We start from the raw sequence: 18144 nt of genomic DNA on the forward strand, positions 1-18144 counted from the left end.
TGTGGAGGCAGGCTTTGAGATCTCATATATGCTGAAGCTACTCCCAGTGATGCAGTTCCCTTCCTGTTGCCTTTGGGCTCAGACATTTAGTATTATCCTGAAGAATACCTCTATCGCTTACCTGACAGTCCCTGGGAGGATTAGTGACAAGATCTGGTGTGCAGAGGGTTGAACTAAACTCTGTGTCCTCCCATCCATAGCGTCAGGAATGGGGTAAAAGGAGAGGAAGAATCCTGGGTGGAAGGGTAAGCACAAGAACAGAGATGAAGACAGGAAGCAAGGACAACTCCCATCCTCATGCTCCTGAATCTGCAGATCCAACCAGCTTCAGGTTCAAACCTCAGAAACAGAACTGCATCTTCCCCGAACATGCACAGGCTATAACATTGGTTTTGTTCCCTAAATGATATGCTCTGAGCTCTCCCTGGCAGGTACATCATGTTAGGCACAGCAAACCATCTGGAGGGAAGACACAAGAGGGTACTATTTGAATACTCTTCAATTTAACATAAGGGCCTTGAGAACCCATTGACTTCAGTACGGAGAAAGATCTAGAAAGCATGAGTGGGGGTTAAAATACAGCAATAGAAGACCAGGAGCTAAAGAGTCAAAGAGATCAGAGAAAGCAATTGCTGAGCACAGTATGGCAACAGTTTCCCTGAGCCAAGCACAGGGTGAAGTGCTGTCTACCCCTGTTTTGTGCTTCCCAGAGCGGTGAAGGTCTCTTCAAGCACACTATCCATGCCCAGGGTTCGCCCGTTCCTAGTGGTCTCCTTTGGTGCTCTGGGCAGAGTCAGCTCCGCTTTCAGAGCCTCAGGCCTCCCAAGTAGGTGACTCAAAGACTGAGACTTCTCCTCCCCTACACCTTTAAGGAAATGGCTCACAAATGTACTTGACAGAATTCTAAAACCAAATGGATCATCCGGTAGGTGTTGAAGGCTGGGCACACTGTGCTAATGCAAGTCTTAATTAATCCAGAACTTGAGCCGAGCATGGTGGCTCACACCCATAGTCCAGGCACTTGGAAAGAAAGGCAGGAAGTTCAACACGAGTTGCAGGACATCCTGGCTACATGGTGCATGCACCCTCATGCCAGTCTGGACTACAGAGTAAGATCCAGCCTGAAAGAAAAGAAAGACAAGCCGGGCGGTGGTGGCGCATGCCTTTAATCCCAGCACTCGGGAGGCAGAGGCAGGCGGATCTCTGTGAGTTTGAGACCAGCCTGGTCTACAAGAGCTAGTTCCAGGATAGGCTCCAAAACCAAAGAGAAACCCTGTCTCGAAAAACCAAAAAAAAAAAAAGAAAAAAGAAAAGAAAGACGATGATCGTGATGATAAACTTGACTCATCCCTTCCTTCTAAAGGTTGTCTTCAGCGTCCCTCCACAGATGAGTGTTCCTGGCCCCAGCTATCTCTACCACCTTCTAGCTAGGCCATGACTGTGTGTGGAAACCAACTCTCTGAGGGTATGTGTCATGGGCTGAAGTAAGAGCCATTCCCCGGTAGCTTGTCCACAGGTCCTAAGCATCCCAAAGCTAAAGTTCTCTACCACTCTCTCTCTCCCTTTCTGCAGTACTGGGGATTGAACCAGGGCCTTGTGTGTGCTAAGCAAGCACAGTCTACCACTAAGCTATGGCCTCACTCTACCCACTACCCTCTTTGGTTTTTTTATCTTTTTTTTTATTGATTTTATTGAGCGCTACATTTTTCTCTGCTCCCCTCCTTCCTTTCCCCTCCCCTTCAACCCTCTCCCGTGGTCCCCATGCTCCCAATTTACTCAGGAGATCTTATCTTTTTCTACTTCCCATGTAGATTAGCTCCATGTATGTCTCTCTTAGGGTCCTCATTGTTATCTAAGTACTCTGAGATTGTGAATTATAGGCTGGTTTCCTTTGCTTTATGTCTAAAAGCCACTTATGAGTGAGTACATATGATATATATCTTTCTGGGTCTGGGTTACCACACCCAATATGATATTTTCTAGATCCATCCATTTGCTTGCAAAATTCCAAGATGTCATTATTTTTTTCTACTGTGTAGTACTCCATTGTGTAAATGCACCTCATTTTCCTTATCCATTCTTCTTGAATTTCTTTTGATACCAGATAGTACATCAGAGTCTTTGGAGGTGTCAACCATCGTCTTCAGCTGCTAGCATGATGGCAGCTAGAGAGATAAACCCATTCCTGCACTGTATTTACTCACACGGTGCAACCCTGCCAGGACCTGTCAAGGTCCTTTGGGGCTGTGGTCTTCTCCAGAGTCACCAGCAGCACGGGTTTGGAAGAATCCTTCATGGTTGGCATTGGAAGTTCTCTCAAAAGCAGTTCACAGAGCCTTGTGTTCTGTAGTTCCCTCTGGACCCCAGCTGGTTTCCTCCTGTATCCGACCCCGCCCCCCCCACCCACAAACCCACCACAGCCTCTCCCCCTTCCCTGCTGCTCTGGCTGCTCTGAACTGCGACTTCTGCCTTCACTGTGATAAAAGGCCTGCTGTCTCCTGAAAACAACAGAGAGATGTCTGTCAGGCCACCAAGCCTGTCCCCTTGAGTTTGATCCTCAAAGGTCACAAGGTAGTAGAAGGGAACTGAGTCTCTCAAGTTGTCCTATGACCCCCACATGTGTTATGGCACACCTGCACCCCATGCATGCACATACGCGTACAAACTCACATACACACAAAAATAAGTAAATAGCTGTGATGAAAAGGAAGTAAATAACAAATGAAAATGAATGCCATTGTAAACCCACCTGAGATGGCTATTAATGGGATACCGCCCCCGCCATTGTAAACCCACCTGAGATGGCTATTAATGGGGTGCCGCCCCCAGAAAAGAATGCTATAGTTTCCTGGCTTAAATTCACGACTGAGAACACAGAAGGAAATGGCTTCTGGTCAGTAAACCAAAAACCTGATCCAGAAACAAGAAGTAGTAACCACGTCTTCAGGGAGGGTAAAATGTATGAAGGAATAAACCTGTCTGGAACAAGTAGATAATCCTATAAAAGGGAGAACAAAATGAAACTGAGCCCTTCCCCACGGAAAGCAGTGCAGTCAGCACAAAAATCTAAATGTTACAGGTAAAAGTAGAAAGATTTTGATACAGAACACAGCAGGGAGATTTCATTATCTCAAAGAGAATTCCCTAAAATGAGCACTAAGAACCCTGGCTGCTCTCCCAGCACCCACGTGTCATTCATAACCATCCATAACTCCAGTTCCAGGGGACCCAGTGCTCTCTCCTGGCTTCCATGGGCACCAGGCACACATGCGGTGTACAGACATACATGCAGGGAAACACCCATTCCCACACACAACACACTAAACAATGTCTTAATTACATTAATTAAATAAATAAACAAACAAGTAAACAAGCGTTTGAAGATGACTTCAATACTTTATAATACAGAGCATCAACAGAAGACAACACGGAGTGGGGAAGCTGAGCTAGAACAGACAACACTTCACACAAACAATGAAGTCCAGTGTACGAAAGACATGCGCCAGCTGCTGCACATCAGAGACAAGCAACCCAAATAAAAGCTGGGAAATATCTGAGCAAGCATTTTAGAGAGGAGGGCGGCACACGGACGTGATCAATAGCAGGACACTTTTGTATGCAAGTACAAGGCTCCAGCCCAACAAAAAAAGCAAAGAAACCCTGATATTTTAAAAGGTGTTCTGGGGCTGGAGGGATGGCTCAGCGGTTAAAAGCACTTTCAGCTCTCCTAGAGGACCAGAGTTAGGTTTCCAACTCCTATATCAGGTGGTTTACAACCACCTGTAGCATAACAAACACACCTAATTAAACGAACAATTATCTTTTTAAAAGAGAAGTAGTGGGCTGGGTGTGGTGGCACACATCTTTAAACCCAGCACTTGGGAGGCAAAAGCAGGTGAATCTCTGTGAGTTCAAGGCCAGTCTGGTCTACAGAGTGAGTTTCAGACAATCCATAACTATATCATGAGACCATCTCAAAATTTTTTAGAAAGTGGTATTCAATTTCACTGTTAATAAACAAACACGACAGGCAAGATGGATGAGTGGGTAAATGTGGGATATTTGTACACCATGTAAAGATGTGTCACTATAATTAGATTAATAAAGGGCTGAGAAGCCAATGGCCAGGCAGGAAGATGTTAGGTGGGACTTCCGGGGACAGAGAGGACTTGGGGAAGAAGGAGGCAGAGTCACCAGTCAGACGAAGTGGTAACAGGTTTGACAGTACATAATAAAGGTAACTAAGCCATGCAAAAGAACGTAGATTAAAGGATAAGGATTAATTTAAATTATAAGAGCTAGTTAGGAACGAGACCAAACTAAGGCTGAGCTTTCATAACTAATAAGAAGTCTCCATGCCATTATGTGGGAGTTGGCTGGTGGGACAGAGAAAGACTCCTTACAGGTAAAGGCACCTGCTGCCAAGCCCAACGGCCTGAGTTCAATCACCAAGCCCCACATGGTGGAAAGAGAGAATCAATTCCTGAAAAGTTGTCCTCTGACCTCCAGAAGTGCCATGGCTCATGCATGTAAATACATACGTACATATGCATGTGTGTGCACACACACACAAATGGAACTTAAAATACACAAAAAATGGTAACAAAACATATTACAGTGTGACAATGTAGTGCAGGTATGGAACAGAACCCTGTAAACTGTGGTGAAGCAAACACATGCAGAATGTAACTAGAAAGCAGTATGTCATCACTTAGGAAACCGTCACAAAGCCTGCTGGTCAGCAGTTTGATCCCCACAGAAGAAGCGCAGCAGATGTGCACAGAGGCTTGTGATCACAGCATCTGTAAAAACAAGAAGTCCAAGTCCTGCTCCAGCAGGAGCAGAGTGGATAGAGTCACCGAGACTGTCACAGTGTTGTTTGTGATCCTGGGTGGTCACAGCTGGGGTCTGGGCAGTGAGGACTGTTCCTATTTCTTCATCTTCATCTTCTTCACAGGTGTCCTTACTGAACAGAGCAAAGAGATGCTTCATCTGCCTTGACATCTTCCTAAGCAGAGCAAAGAGAAACCATGAGTATTCGAAGAAACAAATAAATGTAATGCAATCCGAAATGTGCTTAGCACATAATAAATGCTCAATAAAACTGGCCGTTGCACTGGGTATGGCGGTGCACACCTGTAACACTCACACGTTGAAGGTTGAGGCGGAGAGAAAGTAGAGTTCAAGTCAGCGTGGATGCCATACTGAGACTTGTCTCAGATTCATAGCATCCTGCCAGACCCCGAGGAGCTGTGTGTCCCGTGTTTATATTTCTTCCTCACATCCCGAGGCTAGCCAAGTGACTGACCCTGTAACAACTGCCTCTCTTCACGTATGCTCTTTGAGATGCTTGCATCATCATGGGAGGGAGAGGTTTATTGGGCCCCACCCCCTCCAACGGTTTTACACAGTTATTGGTTGATAGAAAGAGGGATAGGCCTTTCCTCCCAGGGTGTAGCCACTGGTCCTAGAAACAATCCTAAAGGAACTCACTATATCACCACAAAAAAAAAAAAGAAGGAGGAGGAGGAGGAGGAGGAGGAGGGATGGATGTAGAGGAGGGGTCAATTAGGATACAGGAAGGGAATTAGAGAAAAATGGGAGGGGAGAAGTAAGGGGAGGATACATATAAATATGATCTAAATGTTTGTTTACATTATGGAAATGTCATGTGCTGATTTGAAAGAAAATGACTCCCCCAAAGGGAGTGGCACTATTAGGAGGTGTGGCCTTGTTGGAGGAAGTGTGTCACTGTAGAGGCGGGCTTTGAGGTCTCATACATGCTCAAGTCACACCCAGTGCGACAAACCACGTCCTGTTGCCTGCCCAAGATGTAAGACTCTTGGCAACCTTACTTGCCTGCACGCTGCCGTGTCCAACCATGATGATAATGGACTGAACCTCTGCACTGTAAGCCGCCCAATTAAATGTTTTCTTTATAAGAGTTGCTGTGGTTATGGTGTCTCTTCACAGCAAGAGAAACCCTAAGACATGTCATAATGAAACTTATTACCTATAATTAATACAGGTTGTTTAAAAAAAATTTAAAGAAAAATAAACTGAGACGAAGTCTCCCTAACTGCCCAGGCAGACCTTGAAGTTGTGGTCCTCCCTCTGCATCTCCTGATTGGAGCCTACGCCACCTATCCACGCCTCCTCCGTTTGCAGACAGGCAGTTCAGCCAACACCACAGCAGCAGCTCTGTAAGATAACCACGGAGCCGAAAACCCCTACGACTAAGAATCGCCATGATAACCCTTTCTGCGTCTAGACAGGTCCACAAACACAAACGCCCTATGACGGTCCAGGGAAAGGGAGCAAGGCCATATACAGCCTGGGTGTGAGACAGTCCATTCTGCGAGGTTTGCACGGGGAAGGAACTGCCTGGAGGCCCCGTTCTCAGAAAATGTGCTCCTCGGGTTGCATGGCCAGTGCCACGCAGGCTTGGGGCAGCGAGTCATGCCAGAGCTTTGGCGGTGTCCTTACCAGCTGTCTGGCTTTGGGCCAGTTTCAGTAGATTCTCTGAACCTCTATTTCCTTAATGGAAAACCAGGGATCTTGGCAACCCGAGAGACTTTCTTGAATAAAGTCTGAATAAGTTCATCTGTGTAATTCCTCTGGCCGGTGCCTGATGGACAGGAAAGCCCTCACCAGGCAGGGGTAACAGAGCCTTTCTCTCTGCGCTGGAGGCCGGTTAACTTCCTTTGGGGAAGTTAGGGAAGGGACTTTTGTTTTGTTTCATTTTGTGTTTCCCTGGCTGGCTCTTACTATAGAGCACACCAGCCCTGAATTTACAGCAGTCCTTCTGCCTCAGCCCTCCAAATGCGGAGATTACAGGCACGCACTACAAGGCATTTGTATTGTAGTCTTATTAGATAAAGATGTAGCTGTGAATTAATACTTTATAATCCAGAATAAGCAGTTGTTCATCCTTCTGCGGGCAGAGATGGGCACAGCTCAGCACAATGGATGTTTTCAGCACAGAATGCGGGACCTTCCCACCTCCCCCAACACCAGCCCAAAGCCTTGTATGAGCAGATGTCCAGTGCATAACTGGACTGGTTACAGATGTGCTATTAGAGACATCTATATCCCGCAAAGCAACGAGACACTGCGCACTGTCAACGAGTCTAAGTAGCTAATGAATGGGGCTGTCTACACTGCTTTTAAACAAACTCAAGTAGGAGGTTTCATGCATCATAAACTTCGGTGCTTAAAGAAAAGACCCATTAAATTCTGTTTTATAAGGTCAAACGCAAGATTGCTGTGTTACTTTGAACTGTCACACTGAGAAAAGACAGACACAGTCAACAAATGGGGCTTGAATTTTCACCACACACACTGAGATTCGCTCAGGGAAGCAGTTACCATCCTGACCACCAGGGGACGCTACAGACAAACACATTTTCACTCTAGTGGCTAATGGGGAAAAGCTCTCTCTCAACAGCCAGGTTCAGGGCGCCTGGCTCCCTTCTAACTTCTGCACTGGTAACGTTGTTAGGACGTGAAAATGTGGCCCAACTCGGAATTCCCGTCTTGTCGGTTTGGCTTATGTGTGCATATTCATAGATTACACCTCAAATTACCCTAAATACAGTTTTGTTCAAATTAAACAAGAAACAAACTTTTACAACTGACAATTAAACCACATAGTCAGCATCTTAATTGTCACCTAGAACATGTGTAACATGGCAGGGTCAGGAGCCGCCATCTCCTTAGTCTTTCTGGTCTTTGCCCATCATTTAAACCGTATATGGTAATAAATACATGTCATTTATAATTGCTCACCTTCCCCATTTTAAGTCGCTATCCCTGTGCTTTAGGCACACCCACACTGCTGTGCAAGTGCCGCCCTCTGTTTCTAGAACTCTTGTTCCCAAACTGAAATTCCACACCTGCCACCAACTCCCCATTTTCTGCTCCATGAGTCCTGGTGACCACCATTTTACTTTCTGTCTCTAAGAATTTTCTGTTTGTTTTTTAAGACAGAGTCTTAAAACTTAACCCTATGTCTCCTGATCGCCCTGATTTCACTTCTCAAGTGCTGGGATTGCAGAATATGCCCCAGACATGACCCCCACAGTCTTGCATGGTGTGCCCCAGGCATGCTCCCCCCCAACAGTCTTACATGGTAGCCCAAGATGGCCTCCAACCCTCAGCCGTCCTTTCCCTCTGCTTCTCAAGTGCTGGGATCAGGGGGTGAAACGCCACTCTTGCCTTCAATTAGAGTAGCTCTGATGAGTTGAATCTTGCAGTATTCATCATAGGTATGTGTAGGGACATAGCCCCACCCATTGGGGGCGTGTTTGCCTCGGGCTAATGTTTACGGATAAATCTGCCGGGCGTGAGCCCAGCAGCCCTTTTTTTTTTTTTTTGCTCCGCTTTTTTAGTGCTCTGCGGGAACCTGTGGTCCTGTAAGTCTATTTCCTTATTAAAGCTGTATATATCTATATAATCTGTCTACATTTATTTGCGCCACCACATTTGGCGTCCCAACGTCGGGCTATTTTGCCCCCGACCCGGCACAGGGGGGGCGCAAGCTCCACCTTTCCCGGCTAGTTGCCTGAGCTCAGGAAGAGGAGGAGGAAGAAGGGGGATTAACTGGTTTTTTGGGATGATTGGTATTTGTGAATTACTGTTTATAGAAAATTGTACTGGTACTGTTTCTTGTATATTGATATGTTAAATATTGAATGTGAGTGTTCCTACCTCTATTTTTGTATGAGTATGCTTATAACTTTGTCTATATTGTATTGATACATCTACCATATTACATTGTACATTTCTACCTCTGATACTATGACATTGTTTACAGTTGAAGATCATTGTCTTCATATATTGCACAGTTGTTTATTCTTTTAGTCTTCAAAGTTAGATAGGTATTGAGAATTATATGTTTGTCATATTTATTTTTAAGTTTATCAGGTCTTTTAGTTACATAGAGATTATATTTAGTATAGATAGTATGATCTTCAGCCTCTTCGAAGAGCTGTAGAAAATGGCCTTTAATCTAACCTAAAATTTCTGTGCCAAAGAGACACAATTACTCCTGGCAACACCACTCTACTCCCGAAAAAACGATGAGCACCAAAGACACTCCACTCGGAGCTTGTCTTCTTGGCAGAACTGGCCTTTGGGTTAAGAAAAGCCCATACCTCAACTTCTGACAAAGATACAGAATATCCCTAAGTGGATAAAACAGGGTTGTCTTATCTTGCCAAGACAGGGTAGGATAGTCCTAAGAAAGTTCCTTGCCTTTAATAATGGTATGCCAGTTATGTTAGGCCTTAGCCAAAGTTGGTTGACTCAACATTGCAAACGAGACTTTGGGTGATTGCCCAGGTAGTCAGTTGTCTCTGTCAATTGTTGCACATTTTGGATATCTCTCGATTGTTAAGTAATCTTTATTCCCTTCTCAGATCTTTGACGGAGTTAAAGATTATATAATTGTAGTTACTCTCTATGTTATTTAGACTCCTTGAGATAAAATGTTTAACAAAAGTTTTGTTCTCAATATTGTTTGTTATATTTATTATTTGTTATTATTGTATATAGTTGTATTTGGTTTGGTTCTATCTTATTTAGACAAAAGGGGGAGATGTAAGGACATAGCCCCACCCATTGGGGGCGTGTTCGCCTCGGGCTAATGTTTACGGATAAATCTGCCAGGCGTGAGCCCAGCAGCCCTTTTCTTTTGCTCCGCTCCACGGGAACCTGTGGTCCTGTAAGTCTATTTCCTTATTAAAGCTGTATATATCTATATAATCTGTCTACATTCATTTGCGCCACCACAGGTATGAACCACACCTGTATGTCCATCAGCCATCCGCAGATACTTGTATGTCCGTCATCCATCCGCAGATACTTGGATCGCTTCCACATATTGGCTATTGAATAATTTTATGCACACGGTGTGCAAACATTCATTGGAGCTACGTATGTAAATACACAGTTGTACTGAAAAGCTGTGAAGCCATCATAACTCTATACTACGCTTCCAGTACAGACAACGGTAGAGCTTAACGTGGAGACCACGAGTCACACAGAGCTCCTGGGATGAAGAAACACAGAGACTATCCTGTACCGTCAGGAGAACAAAAACTACAGAATGAGAATGGTCCTCACAGGCTCACAGATTTGAATAGTTGGTCACCAGGAAGTGGCACTCTTTGAAAGGATCAGGAGGTGTGGCCTTGTTGGGGAAAGCGTGACACTGGTGGTGGACCTTGAGGTCTCAGAAAAGCCTATTCCACGCTCAGACTCCATCTCTTCTTGTTGCCTGCGGATTCCGATGCAGGTCTCTCAGCTATTCTCTAGTAAGGCTTCCATACCCCTCACCACGACAATGGACTCAACCTCTGAAACTCTAAGTGAGCCCCAATTAAATGCTTTCTTTTATAAGGGTTATTGTGGACACGGTGTCTCTTCACATGGCAGAACACTGAATAAGACAGATACTAAAGTCCTTGAAACCTATACTAACCCTTCTCAGTTTGAGAACTGTGTCTAACCTGGTGCTGCAAGCCTGTAATCACAACACTCAGGGGATGTTAGCAAAAGAGCAGGACGCCAAAGTCAGAGACCGTGAGATTCTGCCTTACATTATAAAGCAAAAACCCAGCTGGGAGGCTGTGGTGCACGCCTTTAATCCCAGCACTTGGGAGGCAGAGGCAGGCAGATCTCTGTGAGTTCAAAGTCAGCCTGGTCCACAAAGTGAGTTCCAGGACAGCTGGGACTGTTTCACAGAAAAACCTGTCTCAAAAACAAAATCAACAACAAAAACCCACAAAACAAACAAACAACAGGCGAAGTCACACAACCAAGGCCACTGTGCGTGTGTGCAGCTCCAGGTTCCAGGGGAGAGATGCCTGTGTGCCTTACAGCTTCTTTTCTTTCTCTTTGGAATGAGTTGAGTTCAGACCCGAATAGAAAAGAATTCTTCCAGAGAACAGAGCACATTGCTAACCCAAGTAGATCCAAACTTCAATAAGACAATGGAGGTTTCTACAAAATGACCAGAGTCCTGAATTTTGCCTTATTCCTGAAATGAATCCTCCACTCATAAAGGGAATTTTGGTTTCATTTTCAAAATTGCTGTCAAAATTCATTCAACTATTAGTTTTACTAACTATCCCTTAATGTCCTAGCCTCCTGAAAGACCCTGGGGAGCCAGAGGGAACAGGAGGCCTGCAGACATTGAGCTGAGTGCAGCATGGACAGTGACCTGATTCTATTGTGCTGTGGGCTCAACCATGCTCTAAAAGCCCAGGCGAGGTCAGGCAGGAGCCCGGAGCTGCTAGGCAGAAGCGCATGGGCGCTTCAAGCCCAGTGCTGGGCTCCAGCCAAACGCCACCCGGTCCTCTCCTGCAGACGCCCAGAAGTCCCGGCCACCGCCACGTCTCAGGAAGATCACGCCTCATAGTACCAAGTGGGATGCAAGTACCGGGGAGGATGCCAGCGCGTGGGAGAGTGCAGATGCGGGATTAGGGTGAGGGATGTAGTAGGTGCGGGGTGCAGATGAAGGTTCCGTTGCCTGATACAGGTGAGGGATTCAGGAGCCTGCGAACTCTAGGAGGAACCTCAAGGGACGCGCAGAAGCATGGGGTACGCCACGGAAAGGGTGGCAGAGCAGGGTGGGCAGCGGCAAGGACGTGGCGCAGGTACAGATGATGGCCTGGGGCGGAGTGCTCAAGTAAAAGGCTCCGCACGGGTGAAGGAAGCCTCCTTTTCAGAACTGGCAGAGCCGGCTTCCGGGATGAGTGAGGGTGCTGGAGCGACAGAGCGGGAAGAGGAAGCCTGGGCGCTCTGGGGGCTGTGCTAGAGACCCGGCAGCGCCCAGGACAAAGGGTGTGAGCCTCCGGAAACGTGGGGAATAACTGACCTTCCTTCCAGCCTCCTCAAGATCTGGGCAAACACTTTTTTTTTGTCTTTTTATTATTATTATTTAATTATTTTATGTACATTGATGTTTTACCTGCCTGTATGACTGTTTGAAGGGGTCCCCCGAAACTAGAGTCACAGATAGTTGTGAGCTGCCATGTGGGTGCTGGGGATTGAACCCAGATCTCTGAAAGAGCAACCAGTGCTCTTTAACTGCTGAGCCATCTCCTCTCTCTCTCTCTCTCTCTCTCTCTCTCTCTCTCTCTCTCTCTCCTCCTCCTCCTCCTCCTCCTCCTCCTCTTCTTCTTCTTCTTGCTCTCTCTCTCTCTCTCTCTCTCTCTCTCCCTCCCTCCCTCCCTCCTTCTCCCTCCCTCTCCCTTCCTCCCTTTGGGTTTTCAAGACAGGGTTTCTCGTAGCTTTGCAGACTGCCCTGGAACTCACTTTGTAAATCAGACTGACCTTGAACTCACGGAGATCCACCTGTCTCTGCCTCCCCACACGCTGGGATTAAAGGTGTGCACCACCACCACCCGGTGAGCCATCTCTTGATGAATAGCCAAGACTGGGTCCAGGTGGTTTTCCCGGAGATACTGTGTCTCGGAGCGGGGGTCCCAGCCGTTCAGATACTGAGGTCAGGTCAGCTTAACTGTTGACCCATCTCCAGGCAGTGGTATCGGGTGTCTGCATGGCCTCTAGCTGTGATAAAGTCATAGGATTAGTTAGAATTGAGGTGAGCTCAACTAGTTTTTTTTAAGGATAAAAAAAATGGGGGAGGGGGGTTCGAGACAGGGTTTCTCTGTGGCTTTGGACCCTGTCCTGGAACTAGCTCTTGTAGACCAGGCTGGCCTCAAACTCACAGAGATCTGCCTGCCTCTGCCTCCCGAGTGTGAAGAACGCACATGGGTCAGTACGCAGCATTTTGCAGTAATCCTTTAATTGGGAGATATGGGGTGACAGTAAATGCGATGACTGGGTGCTGTTTGCTTTCTGTCCGCTCCACATACGGGTGCTGGAATTCACCCTCCCGGTCAGCCGCCTGGGTCCCTGAATATTGTGAAAGGCTCTTCAGCTCTCCAGCTTCCTTTGATCAAGATGCCTCCAAAAGGTGCAGATTAACAGCAGCTGTACAAACAGCCTGACCGTGGATTATACACCTGCTCACCCTTAGAACTCATGACTGTGGAGATTTGTAATCAGTGAGCCCCTCGGTGGAGCAAGAGGTCCTTTTCTAAGTATCAGTGTGTTCAAAGTAAACATCTGTCTGCTGGCTTGGTACCATTTCCCCTGGCTCAGCAGTTTTGGCACCTGTTGTTGCTATGCCCAGACTTCTTGCCCCCGAAAGAGACCACCAGGGATCCAGGACTTGGATGCAAAAGCAAGGTTAATTCCAAAGTACCAGCCTAGGCAAGAAACTGGTCCAGCACACGCAACACAGTGAGGGCGAGGAGCTGCCTTCCAGAAATTACAGAACTTTTTATAGACAATCTTGCAGGACTACCAATTCTCACCTGATTTGCATACCCAGACCTAATTGAGGACAGTAAATTCAAAAATCATGATATCATTATGTAATGGACATGAGTATATTCTCGGTTGGCCCGTTCCTATCTGTCCTTGGGGTATGTAGATGAAGCATACTCTGGACACATTTTTAATTGGCCAGTTCTTGGCTCTCCTTGAAGCAATGCTCTCCCAGTTGTTACCAGCTCCTGCGATGGCCCTTGTCACGTATGAAGTGTTTTTCAAAATAGCCTAGCCTAGCCGGGCGGTGGTGGCGCACTCCTTTAATCCCAGCACTCGGGAGGCAGAGGCAGGCGGATCTCTGTGAGTTCGAGACCAGCCTGGTCTACAAGAGCTAGTTCCAGGACAGGCTCCAAAACCACAGAGAAACCTTGTCTCGAAAAAAAAAAAATCCCAGCACTCGGGAGGCAGAGGCAGGCGGATCTCTGAGAGTTTGAGGCCAGCCTGGTCTACAAGAGCTAGTTCCGGGACGGGCACCAAAGCTACAGAGAAACCCTGTCTCGAAAAACCAAAATAGCCTAGCCTAAACAGCGTGGTTCAGGCAGAAAGCAATAGGTCATTCTGACCGGTTTCATTTCTTTATGATTGGCATGAGATGAGAGCATGAGCTGACTGTCCCTTGTATTGTGAAGTAGTTCCTAAAACAGGTCCTGTGGGGAAACAGAGGAAGAAACTTCTTCCTGGTGGTAACTAGGTAACTGCAGCTTGCTTTGAAACATTGTACCACGGCTCAGAAAGTGAGGTACTGGTAAGTTCCCTTTCACTTGAAAGTAGCGACTTTTTTGGTAGAAATCCACCCACTCTCACAAACCACTGTCTTCTAGATGCCATGTGGTAGAATGTTTAGCTATGAGGCTGCCATCGCTAGTAGGCGTCACAGGTCTTTCACAGAGCCGTTAAAGATATTCCCAATGCTGTTTTACTAACTGGCAGAAGAAACCAAGAAGAAAGGAGGAGGAAGACCCTACAGAGAGGAGGATTCCGTGTGCCACATGTGGGCCCTAGGGTCTCTCACATGCCTTGTCGGGTGAACTGTCTTAGCCAGTGGGGTTTTTTTCTAGCCTGATAAGAGAGCCCCGTGGAAGTGGTGACTCAGCCCTGATTTCCAGAGAGAATATTTGAGGGTTTTTTTTTTTCAAGTACCTCAAGAAAAAGTGCCTAAAAAGGGTGTGTGGTGTTGGTGTCGCCCTTCTCCAGTACTAAGTAAGAATCTTAGTTTCTAAATGAACAGGTTTTCATTATTTGCAAAATAAAATCAGTTCTCTCTGTGGCCAGGTGTGGTGATGCACCTGCAGTCCCAACTTCTGGAGAGGCTTGAGGCTAAGGATCCTACCAGCCCAGGAGTTCAAAACCAGCCTGTGTAACACAGTAAGACTGCCTTCAAGAGATAAATCCTGGAGAGGAGCTCACTCTGTGATAGGTTTACCTCAAAGGCATCTGATCAATCCCTAGGACTTATGAGGCAGTGCTGGGCATAGTGTTGGGGAGGCAGACACAAGGGGATCCCTGGGCCTCACTGGCCAACCAGTCTAGCCTGCCTGGTCAGCTCCAGACCAATGAGAGATTCTGCTTCAAATGAGACATTCCTGAGGGTGACACCTGGAATTGTCTTTGGCATAAACACACTACAAGTGCCTATGCACACACATGAACATGACTATACACATATGCATCCTGTGTGTGTATAATTCACAGTGCTTCTTAACCTGTGGGTCAAGACCCCTTTGGAAGATTGAATGGCCCTTTTACAGGGGTTGCCTCAACCTTTGGAAATATCAGATACATTATGATTCATAAAAGTAGCAAAATTACAGGTATGAAAATGATTTTACAGTTGGAGGGTGACCACAGCATGATGAACTGTATTAAGGGGTCATAGCAATAGGAAGGTTGAGAGCCCCTGTAATAGTGTGTATAAAATAGTTGGTATCAATCTGTTATATGAGGCTTTTCTCATAACATCAGTGTTTCCTTGTGTCATTAGTGCACTTAAATTTATATTTAACATAGTTTGTTAGTATACATTTCAGTAGCTGAGGATCGTGTGGATTTTAGTTTTTGGTAATGATGAATGAACCATAGTTTCTCACTCACAGCTGGCTTTATTCTATGGAGAACTGGAGATAATGCCTCTGTTAAGAGTTCCTTTGTCCACAACACAATATACAACAAATAAGGATTTTGCCTGTGAACATAAAAAAAAAAAAATCTGGAGGTGGCTTCATCCAAAACCTGTGAAAATTAGTCAAAATATTTACAAATATGTATTTTATTTTTAATTATTTGTGTATGGGGGCGTACACGTAAGTACAGGTTCCTGGAGGCTGGAGGCATCTGATTCCCAAGGACTGAGTTACAGGTAACCTGTCTGACATGGGAGCTGGGAACTGAACCCGGGTCCTCTGAAAGAGCAACAAGCATTCTTAACCACTGAGCCTTCCATCTCTCTGTACACTTATCAAAATATTTTAGAGAGCCAGCCTCCCCTGGAGACTTAGGACACAGTAGGATCAAGTAGACCTGCAGACACGTCATCGTCTGAACTTGGCTTCTGCGTCTCAAGGAGGTGCTGGCCCAAGCTATAGTCACACACACACACACACACACACACCCGTGTAGCTGACAGAGTTTACTGAGGAACTCTCGTAGAGGTAGGTCCACTGAGCTCTGCCAGGACTCATTACGCTAACAAGTGCTTTGCTTGGTACCTCCCTCCCTAGAACCAATTTGTGCTAAAGACTGGGTGGGTCGGTCCCTCGGGTGAGCAAGCCGCTCTTATTAGATAGCGCACAGAAACATGTTTCAGATGGTTTGGGGACTATATGCTTAATCCTATGGCAAAGTGGATTTTGTTGTCATCTAGAGGAGTCTGTGTCCGTCCTTGCTCAGAGAGCTAAGAGTGCTTGCTCACCCAGAGTCAGAGCAATGACCCTGGGTTCAGCCAGACCAATGATTCTTGTGTTATTTTCATTTATCTTCCCCAGTGCCAACTCCCGTGAGAACAGGATGGTTTGGGGACACTACAGACTGGCCTGGAGATGTCAACCAAACCTCACAGCACTGGGGAAACCTAGCTCACGGTCAAGTTCATTGTCTGAATCAGGATACTCAAGATGGCTGCTAAGGTGCATGGGAGAGAAGGAGGCCGATTTTGTTTACGACACTCCCCAGCCTGACTGCAATAATGTTCCTTTGTTCCATCACTATCCCATCTCTCCCAACCAGCTCTGGGCCCTTCAAATCTTCCTGTTCACACCCACCCTCCTGGTGGCCATGCACGTACAGAAACACAGAAAGAACGGGAGTTTTGGCAGGAAGACACAAAGAATAAATTTAAAGACATTTAAGAGATCAAAAGCCAGAAGGTGCAGGGACTGTGAGGATGGCTCAGAGGTTAAGAGCACTTCCTTTCTTTCCGGAGGACCAGAGGTCATTCTCAGTGCCCATCTGTAACTCCAGCTCAAAAGGAACCAGCACCCTCTTCTGGCCTCTGTGGGTATTTTTACACACAGGTCACACACAGGTCACAGAGAGAGAGAGAGAGAGAGAGAGACAGACAGACAGACAGACAGACAGACAGACAGACAGAGAAAGAGAGACAGAGGGAGAGAGAGAGAGAGAATATTAAAAACAAATGAAAACACCATCAGGTCTATATCAAGGGGTCCCTGTGGTGAACCAGTGTCTTTTTCTGGGTTATTTTTGAAGTTGTCTTCACGAGTGTCTTGTATATCCTGTGCAGCAGCTTCTTCACACCGTGTCTGATGAGATGCGATGCCTGGCCTTGTTCCAGTACGGTGGACTGTTTCATTTCCAGGCCCACAGAAGACTGTCTTCATAGTGTGCATGATTCCTGTGCCTGGAATTTGCGTCCTGCTAAACACCACAAAATTGTTCTAGTTTTATTGTTCATTAGATACTGTTCAGAAAGGGCTGTGGAGAGATGTCTCAGTGGACAAAGATTTGCCGTGCCAGCATTAGAAGCACAGTTCAGAGTCGCACACCCATGTTAAATAAGTAATCAGAGTAGTTGTTTTTGAAGCCTGTGCTCCCAGCACCAGGGAAGTAGAGATGGGAAGCTCAGAGCAAGCTGACTACCTAGTCCAGCAGAACCTGTGAGGCCTGGTTCAGGTGAGAGGCCCCACATTAATAAACAAAGAGCAAGCGAGGAAAACACACCGACTCAGGCCCCCACACACGTGCAAATGTATACCCATGCCCAGACCACAAGTAACCGAGGGTCAGGAATGGCTGTTCTGCAGTCAGTCCCTTCAAGTGAAGGATGAAAGGTGAGCTGGCGAACGAGGAAAGCTGGTGAGTTTCCGTTCGCCTCCCTGCATCGATGAAGGAGTTCCTTTAGATCGTCCTCTCTGCTCTCTCTCCCTCTCCTCCTCTCTTCCTCCTTCCCTTCTTTTCCTTCCCCTCTTCTCCCGTCCCTGAGACTGAAATCTAGTATCTGAGTGTGTTCTAAATCTAGCCTATTCCTACTGGCCGCACCCACAGCCTCCTGTATCCAGCCTTTCTCTTCACTTGTTCAGTTCCAATGAATGATTCTCTCACCTCCAACCACCTAGAATGAATTCTTAATCTAGCCCGTATTTCACTTAGCAGCTCTGAGAGAGCTCCCGCAAATGACTCCTGGCTGCATGTCCCCACTTTTCACCTCAGCTGATACAGCTGTCCCATGCTCTCTTTAGACTTGGACAAATTCACATGCCTCGCCCTGGATCCAAAAGCAAAACC

General features: G+C 46.5%; 1 pseudogene; it reads left to right on the plus strand.

Annotated features, from left to right (window-relative positions):
- Nucleotides 1-16439: 16439 nt before the first annotated feature.
- Nucleotides 16440-17414, plus strand: LOC130884662 (gap junction beta-2 protein-like; annotated as a pseudogene).
- The last annotated feature ends 730 nt before the right edge of the window (nt 17415-18144 follow it).

Source organism: Chionomys nivalis, chromosome 12 (genome assembly GCF_950005125.1).
Source record: "Chionomys nivalis chromosome 12, mChiNiv1.1, whole genome shotgun sequence".
In the NCBI taxonomy this organism is placed as follows: domain Eukaryota; kingdom Metazoa; phylum Chordata; class Mammalia; order Rodentia; family Cricetidae; genus Chionomys; species Chionomys nivalis.